Source organism: Trachypithecus francoisi, unplaced genomic scaffold (assembly GCF_009764315.1).
Source record: "Trachypithecus francoisi isolate TF-2019V2 unplaced genomic scaffold, Tfra_2.0 Lachesis_group11, whole genome shotgun sequence".
Taxonomy (NCBI): Eukaryota; Metazoa; Chordata; class Mammalia; order Primates; family Cercopithecidae; genus Trachypithecus; species Trachypithecus francoisi.
Window position 1 is genome coordinate 118,568,941 of NW_022681456.1, and position 14,712 is coordinate 118,583,652.

At 45.2% G+C, this 14,712-nt stretch overlaps 1 pseudogene across 1 annotated transcript; it reads right to left on the bottom strand.

Moving 5' to 3' along the window:
• Nucleotides 1-10,619: 10,619 nt before the first annotated feature.
• LOC117090487 lies at nt 10,620-14,431 on the bottom strand (annotated as a pseudogene). Its single transcript, XR_004440029.1, has one exon. The product of XR_004440029.1 is annotated as a 5-hydroxytryptamine receptor 7-like (transcript).
• Between the last annotated feature and the right edge of the window lie 281 nt (nt 14,432-14,712).

Consider the following 14,712-nt stretch of genomic DNA (forward strand, 5'->3'; position numbering starts at 1 on the left):
AAGATCGTGCCACTGCACTCCAGTCCTGGGTGAAAGAGTGTGACCCTGCCTTAAAAAAAAAAAAAAAGGCAACAATGCATACTTCTAAGAAAGGGAAAAGGGTAGCTGAGAAACAGAGTCTAGGAGAAAAATTCTTTATCTCATATCCTTTAGTATATTTTGAATTTTTGAAATATACATTTTACTTAAAAAAAATGAAAAATTTTAAAAGTTAAGAGTTTCCCTGCTGCCCCCTCTCAGAGATTCTGATTTGGGGCCAAGGAATCTGCATAATTAACAGGCTCTCCAAGTGATACAGCAGATGCAAGGAGCACACTGAGAAACACTGACCCACGTCATAGGTCGACATGTGAGAGTAATATAAGAGAAGTATCACAAAGAATTGAGGATTTAGGAGGGAAAAAAGAAAATGTAAGGATGAAGAGAGCCAAAGACAACATCCAAGTGCCGATCCCAATAGAGTGGGAAACTTACAACATTGTACTAAATAAGATGGAAGGGGAATTTTCCAAAATAAAGGACAATACACCCATGTGGATGTCATTGGAGACTGGCTCCTTTTACTGTTCTAGATACAATTTTAATGTGGATTATGTCATCAAAAAGAAATAGCTGACATTAGGCTGGGCATGGTGGCTCATGTCTGTAATCCCAGCACTTTGGGAGGCTGAAGTGGGTGGATCACCTGAGGTCAGGAGTTCGAGACCAGCCTGGACAAATGACGAAACCCTGTCTCTACTAAAAATACAAAAATTAGCCAGGGATGGTCATGAGCACCTATAATCTCAGCTACTCAGGAGGCTGAGGCAGGAGAATTGCTTGAACCTGGGGGGCGGAAGTTGCAGTGAGCCAAGATTGAGCCACTTCACTCCAGCCTGGGCGAAAGAGCAAAACTCTGGCTCAAAAAAAAAAAAAAAAAAAGGAAAGAAATAGCTGACATTACAATCATTTTGGACATGTCAACAAAGTTCCTCTCCTTTGATTCCTCTTTTTCTCTAAAATTGCTGATTATGATCAACCTCTAAGTTTCAAATAAGCATATCTTATACTTTTTTCCTCTTTGTGCTTTCTCTCTTTCTCCTCCCGACCTCTTTTAAACATATCTCCCTTCTTAAAAAGTTATACCTGTAGTAGGATGGAATGATAGACACTAATGCACACACAGTCTCTCCAGTAACTGTGTTCATGCTGCTGACTTTCCTCCTAGAGTCTTCTCCTATCCCACAGCAACCCATCCCCTATCCCATCTCATTCATTCAACAAATATATATTGAGAGCTTATGTTTCTGGCACTGTTTTAGGTACTGAAGATGGAGCTCTGATCTAGAAGATGTCTCCTCTTACGACATGTACAATTTAGTGGGAAGAAAAAGACAAAAAGGAAAAGAAGCATAAAAATGAATCAATTATTTTCAGATAATGATAAGCACTCTAGGGAGAGGGGACACTTTAGGTTGGGGAGTCGAGGAAGCTCTCTCTGAAAAGGGGATTGGAGACCCGTATGATTAAAAGAAGTCATTCAAGTCAATTTCTGGGAGAAGAAATTCTAAGCAAAGAAACAGTGAATACCTACATCCTGATCTAGAACATACTTGTATTCTTAAGGAATACCAAGGAGACCAATGTGGCTACAGTATAGGAAACTAGGAGAAGGATACTAACATATTAGGTTAAAGAAGTAGGCTGTGTGTGTGTGTGCGCGCGTGTGTGTGTGTCACAGTTTGTCTCTATACCATTTGATAGTAGGTTGCATATATCATGTCTCCCTATCCGCTTAATAGCCCTGTGTGTATTTCTTAAGAACAAGGAGGCCGGGCGCGGTGGCTCAAGCCTGTAATCCCAGCACTTTGGGAGGCCGAGACGGGCGGATCATGAGGTCAGGAGATCGAGACCATCCTGGCTAACACGATGAAACCCCATCTCTACTAAAAAATACAAAAGCTAGCCGGGCAAGGTGGCAGGTGCCTGTAGTCCCAGCTACTCGGGAGGCTGAGGCAGGAGAATGGCGTAAACCCGGAGGCGGAGCTTGCAGTGAGCTGAGATCCGGTCACTGCACTCCAGCCCAGGCAACAGGGCGAGACTCCGTCTCAAAAAAAAAAAAAAAAGAAAGAACAAGGATATTGTCTTATACAACCACAATATAGTTATCCATGTCAGGAACTTTAATATTGATATAATACTTTTATATAATCTACAATCTGTATTCTAATTTAATCAATTTAATCCTACTAATGTTCTTTAGTGTATTTTTTCCTGGCACAGGGTCCAGCCCATAATCACAGATGACATTCAGTTGTCATGTCTCTCTAGTCTCCTTTAATTTGAATCAATTCTTCAGCCTTTTCTTGTCTTTTAAGACATTGACATTTTTAAAGAATGTAGATTAGTAATTTTATGATATTGAAATAGTTGCTTCAATTTGGATTTTTCATCATTCTTCTCCTTTTCTAGGTTAGGATTCACTTTTAGAGCACTTACTATGTGCCAGGCCCTGTTCTAAGTGCTTAGAAATTATTCAACCTCATAACAAGCTTCTGAGGTACGTATTATCATTATTGCCATTTTTCAGGTTAGAACCCTGAGGCACAGAGAGAGTAAATAATTTGCCCAAGGTCACCTGACTTGTAAGCAGGGGTTTGAACTGAGGCAGCCTGGTTCTGAAGCCCATGCCTGTAAACTTCTTCCTTCTCAGTCAACTCCAGCCACACTGGCCTCCTTGCTTTCCTCAACATGCCAGGTACTCTCCCACCTCAGGGCCTTTGCACGTGCCTTTCCCACTGACTTAAAAACTTCTTCCCTAGCTATCTTCTCAGTGATGCCCTCACTTTTTGGAGAGTCTCTCTTGAAATGTCACCACCCTATCTAAAGTGGCGCACACTGACATACGTCGGCCTCAACAAACACCACCTGACCTGCCTCAGTTCAAACGCCTGCTTACAAGTCAGGTGACCTTGGGCAAATTATTTACTCTCTCTGTGCCTCAGGGTTCTAACCTGAAAAATGGCAATAATGATAATATGTACCTCAGAAGCTTGTTATGAGGTTGAATAATTTCTAAGCACTTAGAACAGGGCCTGGCACATAGTAAGTGCTCTAAAAGTGAATCCTAACCTAGAAAAGGATTTTGTGTGTCTATTTACTGCCTATCTCCCACACCAAAATGTAAACTCCAGTAAAGCGGGGATTTTCATCTGTTTTGTTCACTGCTACAGTTTAGAACCCCATAGACTACCTGGGAACTGGGTAGGTAATAAATCAACAGTGGTGAATAAGTTTAACACAAATCAGTAAATTTAAATCTATAAATTGTTTATAAATGTAAACAAATCAGACATCTAGAAATGTTGAACATTAAAGAAGGTGACTGTTCATTTTATAATTTAGAAAGAAAGATGAAAGGAAACAATTTCTTAGTGAGTAAATATTGCTGGTACCCTGTGTTCTGATGGGAGACAGAAGAAAAAGCACACCACTGTCGACAAGGAGTGGGCCCACCCTGAAGAGGGGAGCATGTCCACAGTCAGACACCTTGGGAGGAGCCCTGTCCTGGATGAGAAATGCTGGTAGAAGCGCAGGCAACAAAAGCAAAATAGACAAATGGGATTACATCAAACTAAAAAGCTTCTGCAGGGCAAACAGAGTAAAGAGACAGCCTACAAAACAGGGGAAAATACTTGCAAACTATACATATGATAAGGAATTAATACCAAAAAATGTATGAAGAACTCAAATAACTCAATAGCTATACAACAAATAATCTTATTTTTAAAATATGACCAGGCGCAGTCTCTCATGCCTAAAATTCCTGCACTTTGGGAGGCCAAGGTGGGCAGATCACTTGAGACCAGGAGTTCAAGATCAGCCTGGCCAACATGGTGAAACCCCATCTCTACTAAAAATACAAAAAAAATTAGCCGGGCCTGGTGGCAGGCGCCTGTAGTCCCATCTACTGGAAAGGCTGAGGCAGAAGAATGGCATGAACCTGGGAGGCAGAGCTTGCAGTAAGCAGAGGTCGTGCCACTGCACTCCAGCCTGGGCGACAGAGCGACACTCCGTCTCAAAAAAAAAAAAAATTTCCCAGGCGTGGTGGCGCTTGCCTGTAATCCCCGCTACTCAAGTGGCTAAGGCAGGAAAATCACTTGAACCTGGGAGATGGAGGTTGCAGTGAGCCGAGATTGTGCCACTGCACTCCAGCCTGGGTGACACAGTGAGACTCTATCTCAAAAAATAAAAAATAAATAAATAATTTTTAAAAATTTTAAAGGCAGGCCAGACCTGGTGGCTCAAACCTGTAATCCCAGCATTTCGGGAGGCCAAGGCAGGCAGGACACCTGAGGTCAAGAGTTCGAGGCCAGCCTGGCCAACATGGTGAAACCCTGTCTCTACTAAAAATACAAAAATTAGCCAGGCATGGTGGTGTGCACCTGTAATTCCAGATACTCGGGAGGCTGAGGCAGGAGAATCACTTAAACCCAGGAGGCAGAAGTTGCAGTGAGCTGAGATCATACCACTGCACTCCAGCCTGGGCAACAGAGCAAGACTCCATCTCAAAAAAAAAAATAGACAAAGGACCTGGCTAGACATTTCTCGAAAGAAGGTACAAATGGCCAACAGGTATATGAAAAAGGCTCAACATCACTGATCATCAGAGCAATGCAAATTAAAACCATAGTGAGATGTCACCTCCTACCTCATAGAAAGGTTATTATCAAAAAGACAAAAGACAATGAGTGTTGGCAAGGATGTGGAGAAAGGAACCCTTGCATACTGCTGGTGGGAATGTAAATTAGTATAGCCACTAAATTCCATCCTCTGTGTGTTTGGAAAACAGTATGGAGGTTCCTCATGGAATTGAAATTAGAACTACCATATGATCCAACAATCCCACTTCTGGGTATCCTTATATTCCAAGAAAATGAAATCAGTATATTGAAGAGATATCTGCACGTCCATGTTCATTGCAGCACTATTCACAATACTTGAATCAATCAAGCCAAGCTATTGGCTTTGCTTAATGAACAGTACTTCAAGTAAGTAGCCAAGATATGAAATCAGCCTAAGTGTTCATCAACAGATGAACGGATAAAGAAAATGCAGCATATATACACAGTGGAATATTATTAAGCCATAAAAAAGTAAGAAAATCCTGTCATTTGCAACAACAGGGATGAAACTGGAGGATACTATGTCACGTGAAATAAACCAGGCCCAGAAAAATAAATACTGCATGATCTCACTCATGTAGGCGCAATAAAACTTGATCTCATAGAAATAGAGTGGAACGGTGGTTAGCAGGGGCTGGGGCAGCTGGGAGGGGTAGGTATTGGGGTCATGTTTAGTGATACAAAATTTCAGTTAGATAGAAAGGAGAAGTTCAAGAGATCTATTGTACAACATGGACACTATAGTTATAAAAAAATATTCTTGAGAACTGCTAAAAGAGTTGATTTAAGCTTTCTCACCACAAAAATGATAACCATGAGGGAATGCATACATTAAGTAGCTAGATTTAGTCATCCACAACGTGTATATACTTCAAAACATCATGCTGTACATGATAAATATATACAATTTGGAATGTCACTTAAAAATAAAATATAGGAATGCAAAAATTTTAAAAGCTGACTGGGGGCCAGGCGCGGTGGCTCATGCCTGTAATCCCAGCACTTTGGGAGGCCGAGGCGGGCGGATCATGAGGTCCGGAGATCAAGACCATCCTGGCCAACGTGGTGAAACCCCATCTCTACTCAAATACAAAAAAATTAGCCGGGCGTGGTGGCGGGTGCCTGTAATCTCAGCTACTCGGGGGCTGAGGCGGGGAGTCGCTTGAACCTGGGAGGTGGAGGTTGCAGTGAGCCAAGATCACGCCACTGCACTCCGGCCTGGGTGACAGAGCTAGACTCCGTCTCAAAAAAAAACAAAAAACAAAAAACTGACTGGGAAGGCAGTCTTTGTGCAGACTGCACAAAGGAGAGAGGGGATAATGAGGAGGAAATACCTCCGCTCTGTGAGCCTTGTACTCTTGGGCCAGGACTTAGAAGAGTCTCAGGTGCACCAGAAAATACTATTGCCAAACTGAGGCAGAAACACTAATTATTTAGCCACCCTATGTAAAAATCTTAATGGAATAGATCCTCGTTACCTTGAGAATAAATTCCAGCCTACTTAGTTTTACATGCAACTGTGTCCTGATGCCTTATTGCTAAATATTATTTGATTTGCCCATGTCTTGCCTATTAGGAAAGAATGGTGGTAACTGTTCTCTCCTGCTTCCTGTTCCATCATTCTCATAACCTATTTCACAGAGAAAATGAAAGCCTTCTGACAGGAGCTCCCACAACTTGCCACCTTCAACCTCCAAAAGTACATAGGCAGACACCCACCTTTTCCTCCCTCTTTCCTCATATGATGGGAGATACATCTAACCATCCATGTTCTTATTCATACCCGGTTTTTTTGTTTGTTTTTTGTTTTTTGTTTTTGAATCTCACTCTGTTGCCCAGGCTGGAGTACAGTGATGCAATCTCGGCTCACTGCAACCTCCACCTCCCAGGTTTAAGCAATTATCATGCGTCAGCCTCTCAAGTAGCTGGGATTACAGGAATGAGCCACCAGACAGGGCTAATTTTTGTATTTTCAGGACAGATGGGGTTTTGCCATGTTGGCCAGGCTGGTCTTGAACTCCCAACCTCAGGTAATCCGCCTGCCTTGGCCTCCCAAAGTGCTGGGATTATAGGTGTGAGCCACCGCGCCTGGCCTCTAAAATATTTTTATTTCTTTCAGAGCTGCTGTCTGTCATATGATGCTATACAAGGTTAGGATTTGGTATCTCCTCCCTACAAAGAGTCTGTTTTTTCAGCCTTAAGATTTAATGTTAATGCTGGCAGTTGTGCCTGAATTCCAAAAGGAGGAGAGTGTAATGAGGCATGATGGGACCCCCACTTCCCATCATGGACTGAACTAGTTTTTCAGGTTTCTTTGGAATCCCCTTGGTGGAAATGAGGGGTCCATTCAGTCGAGTGGGGGTCTTAGAATTTTTCTTTCAGTTTATACACTCTAACAGTATTCAATCATAATACCTAATAAATTGCAAAGGAAAATGTCTCACAACATACCAAATTCTTCAGATAAGGAAAGACACCAAATAGCTGGGCATGGTTGTTCATGCCTGTAATCCCAGCACTTTGGGAGGCCAGGGCGGGCAGAACACCTGAGGTCAGGAGTTCGAGCCCAGCCTGGCCAACATGGTGAAATGCTGTCTCTACTAAAAATACAAAAATTAGTTGGGTGTGGTGGTGTGTGCCTGTAGTGCCAGCTACTTCGGAGGCTGAGGCGGAAGAATCGCTTGAACCTAGGAGGCAGATGTTGCAGTGAGCCGAGATCGTGCCATTGTCCTCCAGGCTGGGAGACAGAGCAAGATTTCATCTAAAAAACAAAGCAAGACACCAAATAATCTGGACTCTAAAATGATGCTTCCCCACAATGCTCTTAAAGCAGCAATGTTCAGCTCTTGGTAGCAGAACAAACTTGACCATGGGTGTCGGGAGAATCTAGCCCTTAACAGTGTACACAGTGCTTTTTATTGCCTGGACTCCTTTAATCCTCCTGACAGCACTGTGAGCTGGCATTATTAGTGTCGCAGATGTAGAAAGTGAGTTCTGAGACCAGGTGCAGTGGCTCACGCCTGTAATCCCAGCACTGTGGGAGGCCGAGGTGGGAAGCTCACTTGAGCCCAGGAGTTTGAGACCAACCTGGGCAACATAGCGAGACCCTGTCTCTAAATTTAAAAAACGAAAGAGAGTTCTGTAGAGGTTAGGAAATTTGCAGAAGAAATATTCGTTACATTGGTAGGACAGAGCCAGACTGGAATCCAGATCTTTTTTGACCCGATGTTTTCTGATTCCCAAATGTTTTTGCTACTTGACCATACTGAGTAATAGATCCCATTGCACTGTATCTAGTTTAGTAACCAAAAGAGATGACTAGATCTAATGTCAAGAATTTTTTAAATCATTCCACACTTATTGAGCAACCTCTGAGTGTGGCTAGTGAGACAAATGCTAAAGAAAAATAGATCTTGCCTTTTAAAAGATTAGTTTGTTATAAAGGAGGTACGGTTATGAGCAGACAAAAATACTCAGAGACCTAAGAATCTCTGATGAATTCCAAGCTGCATGATATTTCACATTTTAATGTCTCTGGATGCATTTAAAATCAATTGAATGTCACAGTTTACTTAGCAGCATTTGTTTTCTTTCTTGGTGGCACATAAAATAACAGGGCCTCTCTTAAAATCAATAGCATCTTAGAGTCAAGGAACTATGAAATAATTAAATGGCAATTTACTTTATAGCAATGAACAAACATTTGTCAAAGGGCAAATCTTTTTTGTCTAGAGTTAATAAAGTTAATATCTTTTACCACAAAGCTAGAGGTCAATAGTATCACTATTATTGATTGCCACTACCTGGCTCCGGCTCAGCTTCCCCTTGCTCAGGATGAAAGCACAGCAGGCGGTCCCTCAGCGCTGGTTGAGGGCAGCTGCCACAAATTAGTCTGACAATGAGGTTAACAATTTCAAATGACAATGCAACCAATGGGTAAAAAATGCATAAAGAATCCTCATAAAGGCCAGGCAGGTTGGCTTAATTTAACCACTTTAGGAAGCCGATGGAGGAGGATCAACTGAGGCAGGAGTTTGAGCTCCTATGGTATCCATGTTGGTAACTATGTTACCAGGATGGGCAATATAGTGAGATTCCCTTCTCTGCAAATATACATTAAAAATTCGCTGGCACTAGTGTTGCACACCTGTAGTCCCAGGTATTCGGGAGGCTGAGGTGGCAGGATCGCTTGAGTCCAGGAGTTCTAGGCTGCAGAGAGCTATGACCACATCACTGCTCCCCAGCCTGGGCAACAGAGCAAGATCCTCTCTCAAAAAAAGAAAAATAGGCTGGGCAAAGTGGCTCATACCTGTAACCCCAATACTTCGACAGGCCAAGGCAGACTAATTGCTTGAGCCCAGGAGTTTGAGACCAGCATGGGCAACATGGAGAAACCTTGTCTCTATAAAAAATAGAAAACGTAGGTGTGCACCTGCAGTCCTAGCTACTCAGGAGGCTAAGGTGGGAGGATCACTTGAGCCAGGGAGTTCAAAGCTGCAGTGAACCAAGATCATGCCACTGCACTCCAGCCTGGGCAACAGAGTGAGATCCTGTATCAAAAAAGAAAAGAGAGGCCGCGTGCAGTGGCTCACGCCTATAATCCCAGCACTTTGGGGGCCAAGGCAGGCAGATCACGAGGTCAGGAGATTGAGACTATCCTGGCTAACATGGTGAAACCCCGTCTCTACTAAAAATACAAAAAATTAGCCAGGCGTGGTGGCATGCGCCTGTAGTTCCAGCTACTCACAAGGTTGAGAATTGCTTGAACCTGGGAGCTGGAGGTGCAGTGAGCTGAGATCATGCCATTGTACTCCAGCCTGGGCAACAGAGTAAGACTCCACCTCAAAAAAAAAAAAAAAAAGAAAAAGAAATATAAATAGACATCTAGGCTAACAGGTTTTGCTTGTTTTTTTTTCATTTATTTAAGAAAACTTTTCTATTTTTGGGGGGTGGTGTGGGGTGTACTAGTCTGTTCTCATGCTACTAATAAGACATACCTGAGACTGGGTAATTTATAAAGAAAAAGAGGTTTGGCCGGGCGCGGTGGCTCAAGCCTGTAATCCCAGCACTTTGGGAGGCCGAGACGGGCAGATCACGAGGTCAGGAGATCGAGACCATCCTGGCTAATACGGTGAAACCCCGTCTCTACTAAAAAATACAAAAAAAACTAGCCGGGCGACGAGGCGGGCGCCTGTAGTCCCAGCTACTCCGGAGGCTGAGGCAGGAGAATGGCGTGAACCCGGGAGGCGGAGCTTGCAGTGAGCTGAGATCCGGCCACTGCACTCCAGCCTGGGCGACAGAGCGAGACTCCGTCTCAAAAAAAAAAAAAAAAAAAAGTTCAGCTTCAGGAGAGTTGGAAGGATATGACTTAAACAGGCGTTGTTGGGTAGCAGGGACAGAAACCACTCAAAAGAGGACAGCTGGTTATTTTAGAGATACCACATCTTTACCAAAAATACAAAAAATTAGCCGAGCGTGATGGCAGGCGCCTGTAGTCCCAGCTACTCGGGAGGCTGAGGCAGGAGAATGGCATGAACCCGGGAGGCGGAGCTTGCAGTGAGCAGAGATCGCGCCACTGCACTCTAGCCTGAGCGACAGAGCGACACTCCATCTCAAAAAAAAAAAAAAAAGAAAAGAAAAGAGAAAGAATCCTCATGTAGGCAGAATATTAGAACAAATGAGATGACAAGAGAGGACAAACAGAAGGACCACACAGTGTTCATGGACACAGTGTTTGAGGGACACTTTCAAAGAAGTCAGTTTCAAGGAGTGAGTCCAAGGGGGAAGCTGAACATTCAGAGTATTTCGAAAGCAGTGGCATATGTAGATGTAGATACAGATCGGAAAAGTCAGAGTGACAGAGTACAAAGCATTATGGATGCTGACACCACAGACATGAGTTCAAATCCTCACCAAGCCACACATTAGTTGTTGCCTGGGAAAGTTACTTAATTATTTTGAGCATCAGTTTCCTCCTTTTCATTATTTTTAATTTTTTCATCTACAAATAGACTTTATTTGATGTAATATAATAAAACATTTTCAAGTTTAACAATATGTATCTGACCATAAATAATCACTTAATTATGAATATAAGTATATACGGTCACATTAGCAAATCTGCAGTTCAGGAATTTGTACAAGCTTTGTCTGAAAGGACAGTGCCTTCTTCCCATTTCAGGAAAGGCAGCCCTTCCCCATGTATGGTAAGAAACAATGTCAATGGGAATTGGAAGAAGTCCATAACCCGTGTCGAAATTCCACTTTATCCTGAGAGGACAGCTTGCTTTATTGTAGAAAAATAATATTCTCTTTCAGTTATCTCTTATCAAATAAAGGATTGCATTCATTTTTCCCCTTGTAGGTATAAGTACTCTTCTTTTCTCATCTACTTTCTGTCTCCTTAGCTCATACTTATTACACAGTTGGTTTAAAATATATATATATCTGCAGAGAGACCTTTTCTGTTCCCTTACCTGCCCTTCATGTCTACCATTTGTTGCTGGGTAGGGGTGGGAGTCAGGGGACAGAATTGCTTTGGCACACAGTTGATTTAAGATACAGAGAACAGGCTGGGCACAGTGGCTCACACCTGTAATCTCAGCACTTTGGGAGGCCAAGACAGGTGGATCAGCTGAGGTCAGGAGTTCAAGACCAGCCCGGCCAACATGGTGAAATCTCTCTCTACTAAAAATACAAAAATTAGCCAGGTGTGGTGGCAGGTGCCTGTAATCTCAGCTACTTGGGAGGCAGAGGCAGGAGAACTGCTTAAACCCAGGAGGTGGAGGTTGCAGTGAGCCGAGATCGCACCACTGCACTCCAGCCTGGGAGACAGGGTGGGTGAGACACCGCCTCAAAATAAAAAATAAAAATAAATACAGAAAACAAAGTATCTAGAAGGAACAGACTGGCGTTCTGGAGCATTTCCCAAGAGTGGTTCAGGTGACTTCCGCTTCACACAATTTGGTTTAATACAATGCTGCTCAACAAGAATGAACATGTTTATGTTCCCATCTCCAGGAGCATCATAACCTTTCATGGAAAACACATTATTCCCACACTTTCTCCACATAACATACAGTTATGGACCATCCTGTGGGATGGTCCGTGGCCCCACTGCACCCTTGTGAAAAATGAGAGTCAAAAACATGCCAATAATCATGTTAATGGCAATACAGTTGGGTACCACTCGCCCTTCACTGAGATAAAAATCCTCATGGAAGGCATCCCCCTCACGTCTCAGGACCCTTCAGAGCACAAGAAAAAGCTTTGCTCCGGTTTTATGCTGCTCTCCATCCTGAGTCCTGTTCCTGAGCTACACCATAACAATAAGGGAGTTAACAAAGAAGTACATTAGTGGGGAAGTTACAGGGACCCTGCAGAAAAGCCAAACTGTTTGACAGAAGCTTGAAACAAACACTGCTCTGGGAAATCATTTGTATTAGCTGATGACTGGGTTCTGTTTTCTAACACGGACATGCAACATATTCAATACTATGCTTATCACGGTTTGCTTGGTAAACCCTTCTGTCACACAACAAAATACATTCTGTCTCATGAATGATTCCCGAATATTCACCACAAGACCTAGACTCCGAAGCATGGGAAGTGTGCTTTGGAACTTTCTTCCACTTGCATGGATTTGGACATGTGCTAAGAACCTGAAACTGCTTCCTTTCTGGAACTCAGCTCTGTCAGTGTGCTTACTGCTGAGATGATCTGCTATCTTAAACTGAGAACACACAATAACACTGATCCACAGAAAAAAGGAGAGGTCACCATCTCCCTCATAAGATATTTTGTACATCAGGTCACCCTGTTTGTCACGTTTTAGCCATCCTAAGAAAGGACAGAAGCCACATTCCATTCTGCAGTCTTGGCAAATGACTTTTCTTCTGTTTCCATCTCTATTTTGCCTTGTTTATTTCATCTCCATTATCCCGCTTTCAGTCGCAAATCATGACTTTTTTCTACAGTAGTCAGAGTTTTGTAGGACAAACTCGGGTCTCTCTGGCCTCTCAGCAAGCTTCAGGGCTTCATGCATGCCTGCAGCAGAGAGTGTCCGGTTGATCTTCTGGTACTGGCACTGGAGCCGGCTGTGATAGGTGGTCCTCAGGTCCCGGTTGAAGAAGTCATACATAAAAGGGTTAAAGAGAGAGTTTGCATAGCCCAGCCATGGAAATATCCTCTCCATTCACAGTGGGATGCAGCTGCAGGCAGTGCCACAGAGGAAGGGTCTGGCTGTCAAGAGGAGGAAAAAGGGGAGCCAGCACACGGTGAAGGCCCCGACGATGATCCCCAGGGTAGTCGCCGCTTTCTGTTCCGGCTTAAAGATGGAGATATTTTCCCTTTCATGCCTGAGGAGTCTCGACAGGTTTACACACTCTTCCACCTCCTTCTGGAACTTCACTGTGCCATTCGGGGTGACTGCTGCTGTCTGGCTTCACTCGAGGGAAGCCGGGGAACCTGTGTTAGGCCGCGCTTTTCCTGGCGGCCTTGTAAATCTGGTAGTACATGAAAAGCATGACGGACATGAAGATTAGGATGCCACTGCGGAGGAGTTAATCGTGTAGCCAAAGTCTTGACTGACCAAGCACACCTTATCATCATTTACATTCTGAGCCCAACCAAAGAGTGGGAGGTAAAGTAGACAGAGGCGGAGAGAAGGCAGACAGAAAGAATCATCTTCGCCATGCATTTCCCATTCTGCCTCATAGGGTACGTGAGAGGCCTCGTGATCCCAAGGTACCTGTCGATGCTGATCACGTACAGGGTCAAGATCCAGGCCGAGCAGCACATGACATTCATGGAGAAGACGTTGCAGAAAAAGTGTCCAAAGATCCACTTGCCCCAGATGAGGTCAGTGACGCTGATGAAGGGCATGACCGCCACGGCCACCGAAAGGTTGGCCAGCGCCATGGACACGATCAGGTAGTTGGAAGGCTGGCGGAGCTTCTTGACGAAGCGCACGGAGATACCACCAGGCAGTTGCCCGCGATCGTCAGCAGCTAGATGAGCGTCAGGACGGAGGCGATCACAACTTCCTCGGCCCTTTCTTGATTTGCTCCCCGCGGCCGGAGGCATTGTCCGGGGGTGCGTCACAGGTGGGCGCCGGGCTGGCCGTCACCTCGGGGGCCCCGCTCAGCAAATGCGGCGTACCGGAGCCCGCGACCGGATCGGCGCCACCGTCGGGGCTCAGGTCGGGCAGCCTGCCCCCCACCTCTGGCAGGAGGGAAGAGCGGAGGCGCCCGTAGAGGTCCGGGTGGCTGCTGTTAACATCCATCACCGCGCCGCCGTGCGGCGCTGCCCAAGAAGCTGCCCCCACCCCCACGACCCCGGCCCCCACAGACTCCGGCTTGCGGCCCTGGGGCTTCAACTCGCCGGTTCCCCTCCGCCCGGCCCAGCTTGAGGCCTGCGCCGGCCGCTGGGGAGCGCCAGGCTCCGCCTCCGGGCTCCGCCAGTCCCAGACCCCCGGCCGCTGCGTGAAACGCGGGAGCGCTGCCGAGCCGGGACTCTCTGCCGGAGGGGCCTCGGACCCCGACGGCCGCCTGGCACGCGCGGGCTCGCGGGCGCTCCGGCGAGGCTCGGCAGGCGGCTCCACAGCCCGCAGCAGCCGCGCGGCTCGAAGCAATGGAGGATCAGGCAGCGGCAGAAGTTTCCGTTTCCTCCTTTTTAAATGGCTCCAAAATGTTTCTTGTCGGTGGTGTGTGGAGTAGAGATATATTTGTAAAATACTTGACAGAAAGCAGGCACTCAACCCAGTAAATAGTGACAACAGTGGTGAGAAGATTTTTTAATACGCATGAACAAGAAAAGTCGTGCTTAGAAAAGTCACCTGGAAACTGTGATTTAGAGGGATGGTGGGAAACAGTGGCAGCAGGAAAGTGGTTTGGATGCTCTTTCAATGGTCTAGAAGAGGTCATGGGGCGGGGGTAGAGGGACGGCGACCAAGACAGGGAGCCTGACCGCCGCTGTACCAGTGGGATCGAGCCTTCGGGTAGAGGACCGAAGAAGCGTGAGCAACCCGGGACTCGGAGGTTGGAGCCCA